Genomic DNA, 5,168 nt, shown 5'->3' with positions numbered 1-5,168 from the left:
GTAATAATTATTCATCTTCTCTAATCTCTCCTTAGCTTCCTCTTTCTCGTTTGATTGCATGATTGGAAATGATGGCTTGTAGGCTCATATCCTGTCGTGTTGGTTGGGGATTCATCAAACTAATGAATGCTCTCCCAACCTACATTAAAGTCAATCATCATATCTCAAAATATTCTTATAAATTATATTGTTTTATTAGATTTGTATGAGATGAATTGACCTTACTTTTTCATTAATTTGGTCAGTAATTGTTTAGTAAACTTTTGTTAAAAACTTAACATGATATTGACATTTTCGTTCTCCCAATCTTTTTCTTTTCTTTTAACATAATTAACTTATCAGCTAATTTTAACTTATTTGACCACTATTAAGTTAAACAGCGAATATAAGTGTTTGATTAATTAGCTTTTTGTAACAACTTATTACTTCAAAATGCTAAAATTCAAAAACAATTTTTCGATAAACTTTTTGATAAAATCATTTTGTATGTAATTAGTTATCAAGCAACAGCTAATTTATCAAACATCTTTCTACAATCAACTAATGCTATCAACTAAATACTAACCCAATCAACTAACAGCTATCAGCTAATAACTATTTACCAAACACCATGTATATAATTATTATTTCTCCAGTAAAGAGAAACCATATAATATACTAATTTTTATGTACATTGAAATTTCCCATTCCTGTTTTTTTCTCCCGTGATCCGAATAAAAACGAGAGAAAAACAAAATTAAATAGTTGTAGTCCAGGAACACGAACTTCATGAATTGAATATTAATGTTGTCAGTCATTTATGTAAGAGATATTCATCTAAAATAGTACTCACAGTATAATTTCTAGTGCGCCTTGTTTTAGAAAAAAGAAATTATATTCTTTTTATATTTGAAAAAAAAAATTGTTTTTTTTCCTTTTGTTAATAATAATAATAATAATAATAATAATAATAATAATAATAATAATAATACAACTACTCCTTGATAATAGTTTTGTTACTCCATTACTGGACATCAGTATCATGATTTATGTGTTTAAGGCCCTATAGAAATTTCACGGCAAATTATGCTATGGACCTGGTTCTACCTGGACCCAAATTTATGTTCACAATTTTTTTTTTTTGAAAATATGTTCACAATTTAAAAATTCTATATTCATAATTTTAGAATTCTATGTTTACAATTTTAAAACTCTATATTTACAATTTTAGAACTTTATATTCATAATTTTAAATCTCAAAATATAAAATTGCATTACTTAATATTCACAATTTTTTAACTCTATATTCACAATTTTGTTGTATAGATTCAAATATTGTATTATACTATTGAATATAGCGTTATGAAATTGTGAACATAAAGTTCTGTAATGTGAATATAGAGTTCAAAAATTGTGAACATACCACATAGAGTTAAAAAATTGTAAATATAGAGTTCTAAAATTATGAATATAGAATTCTAAAATTGTGAACATGGATCTGGATTCACCTTACAAGGTAGACACGTGTCCATAGCATAACAATTGAAATTTCACTATTTAAAATACTTGATGATTGTCATGGTAAAAACTATCAATTCGATAATGATCACTTAGAGAAAGTGTTAGGTTTATGTTTTCATCAATGACTGCGCAAGTGGTTGACTTCGGTTCCTAGGTAATAGATTATGGACAAAGATGTAGGATTGAGCCTGGGCAATTGTAAATATGAGATTTCACCATTTTATGTGGGTGACTACTCCTTATGAGCACCCGGCGCTGGTCTTCCTATATATAATAGGTGAATGAGCCGTTATGATTTATCCTCCACAATTAGCAAATTAAACCATAGATCCTGGTCCAAAAATAATTTTCAGATTCTGTATCTACAGTTGACATATTTTATACCTACCATTAATCGATTAAAGGCACATCACATGATAATTACAGACACATAACATGTTAACCAACATTTTGTGTATGCAGTTAACATATTCTGTACCTCCTGTTATCAATGTGTGTTTGTAGTTATCATGTTATGTGTCTGTAATTACCATGTTATGTGCATGTCTTCAATTTGTTTACAGGTACATAAATTGTTACCTGTAAGTACAAAATATGTTAACTACAGACACATAATTTTTAAATTAGAGTTTACAATTTAATATGAACCTTAGTACATCGTATAATAATTGTCTACAATTCTGTCAAGCCAGGATATGAAGACCTTGGGACGAATGATTTTGCCTTTTGTAGGAAAAATTTACGTGCTTTATCCCCGATATGACTTTATTCCATGCTCTCTAAAAAATAAGTAAATAAATTAAATAACTAACCTTGCGATTATATCGACTAGAGTAACATCAAATGAATCAAGCAATCAAAAATTTTTGTTTAATCGCAATCCACCAAATTAATTAGATTTGTAATTCTTCGGATTAACACCTAGCTACATTCGCTATAGTTCTAACAAGGACCAAGTTTCATATTGTATCATAAATCCAAGTCTTCCGATCACTAATTTTTATCCCCTTAAATTTTTTTCAACATAAATTTATTTATTTTTTACTAATAAAATTAATGTATAAAAATATATATAATTAAATATCTTTTATTGAGATTTTTAAATGACTCTTATATTAATATTTTTTTTAACGAATTATCTATAGATACGTAAAGTCACTACACTATTATATGCTCAAAAGTTACCACTATAAGTTTATAAAGTCAATATTATAAATTTATAAAATCACAATTATAAAATTCACAAAGTCATCTCCGTAAGTTCAAAAAATTATACTAATAAAATTTTCATTGCAAGTTCATAAAATTATTATTGTAGACTCATAAAATTACAACAACAAGTTTATAAAGTTACTACTCTAAGTTCATAAAATTAAACCATTACTATTCATAAAATTACTACTATAGATTCATAAAATTAATACTATGATGAGTTCTTAAAGTTTCTACAACAAATGCATCACATAATTATTGAAAAAATGTATCAATATATATCATTTAAAATATCTCAAGAATATATTTGTAAGAATATATATTATTATATATCAATCTTATTTATATCAAACTAGTATTTTCACCCGTGCGATGCACGGAATGAATTTGTTATAATATATTAAGAATATTTGAATCGATATATAATTATATAAATAATAATTATGTTTTGGATCGATTATATATGTTTTCTGATGCTATCCTTGTTTGAATTCCAGCAAATAATTGCTTAATTAATAGCTAATGTGTAGATGTACGCATGCGGTGCTGGAACTTTAGAGATTTTATATATCATTGTTTATGATTTTTATAAATTAGGAAAATATGATTTTATAAAGTTGAAGATATTGTTTTTATTAATAGTATAGATTGCATTGCAGGTAAATATATGTACTGTATTATTACGATTAGTAATTTTAATCTAGAATTTTATTACGAATAGGAACGTAGGCAAAAATATATTTTATTAGGAATTGTATTAGTATATTTTAATTTACAATTTTATTACAAATAGGAATTGTATTACCATATTTTTCAATATTACGCAAACCTTAATAGTATAGGAGTTTTTTGGGCAGGAAGTTAAAGTTGAGGATATTGTTTTTATTAATAGTATAGATGAAATAGAAAATAACAAATAATTAATTGGTGCCATTTTTATTAACATGTATTATTTTTATGAATTTAGATTCATAACATAATATATACTATGGTTCATAATATAATTTGCCCTACATTCGCATTATTTTGGGTTATGATGTAGGGCTTCAGACCTTCATTACACTTCAATGAAATAAAAACCATAAATTATAAATTAATTTAGGTTTAAATTATTTTAAATCTGTTTTAAACAAAGCAAAGCCAATGTATAATTTTTGAAACATTTTTTAAAAGTAAATATATTCAATAATGATCCAAATATTAAAGAATAAATTAATGATAAATCGAAGGCATACTCACATACTTGATCCTTTGATGGGAAATGGGAATCCTTAAAACCAATTGGGAAGAGGTACATATCCTTACTTCGGTTGTGGATATTAAAATAATTAAGTGACGCTGCTTCTCTCTCTTTTTTTAATTTTGAAAACTAAATTCAAATTAGCTATTGATTTATATATATGCAATAATATAATTAGTTCTTTTAATTTTAAAAAGTGTAATTAAGTCTCTAAACTATTTAAAATTATATAATTCGATTAAATTTGACTTGTTTCTTAGGTCATTGTTGATGTGGTGGTCGTTTTATTAAAAAATTATTGTTTTTAATTTATTTTAATAATAATTTTAAATACAACAAAATAAAGAGAAAAAGTTTTTTCTTCATCTTTGGCAATAGACGAAGATCTTTCATCGACCCAAGCCGGAGACAAAGACAGGGAGGGTGAACTTTTCTTTTTTAAAATTTTATTTTATTTAAAATTATTAAAATAAATTTTAAAAAATAATTTTTTAATAAAATGACCACCACTTTAGTGATGGCTTGAGGAGCAAGTCAAATTTGGTCGAATTACATAATTTTGGACAGTTCAGGGATCTAATTGCAATTATTGTTTTTATTTGGATGATAGCCCAATTACACTTTTGTGTGTAATTTAATGGCTAATTTGAACATTTTTCCTTTAATTTCTCAAAATATATTTTTTATGGTTTCAATAGTACCAAATACAAGTAAACAAATTACATAGTTGTATTAAATTAAATTTTATATCAATTTAAATTGATAGCTTAAAATTTGTTCCTTTCTTTATGTGTGTGTGTTTATATATAGGGGCACATGTACACTGTACACACGTATATGTAGAGAGAGAAAGAGAGAGAGAGAGAGAGAGAGATATTGAGAAAGAGAGTTCGATTTATATGAGAACCATTCCTCTGGTGAGAACCTATGATCTAATATGGGTTGTCCATTAGAAAAGATTTAATGTATTTTTCTTAATTATTGATTTTTTTTTTAAAATTTAAGTGGTGGGGGTAAGGGGGTAATTTTGTTTAGTTTTTTCTTGCATGGAGTTTCCAAATACGTTATGTTCCTTGTTTTTAGATCGTTTTTAGGAATTTTCTGATCGCACACCTTTGTTTTTTTTTTTAGCACGGGTGGTGATTGCTCAGCATGGCTTTATGTTTGTTCTCTTTGTTTTTTTTTTTTTTTTTTTTTTTTTTTTTTTTTTTTTTTT

Source organism: Ipomoea triloba, chromosome 13, assembly GCF_003576645.1.
Source record: "Ipomoea triloba cultivar NCNSP0323 chromosome 13, ASM357664v1".
Classification (NCBI taxonomy): domain Eukaryota; kingdom Viridiplantae; phylum Streptophyta; class Magnoliopsida; order Solanales; family Convolvulaceae; genus Ipomoea; species Ipomoea triloba.
The sequence above is the reverse complement of the archived record's forward strand: the minus strand, read 5'-3'. Positions refer to the sequence as shown.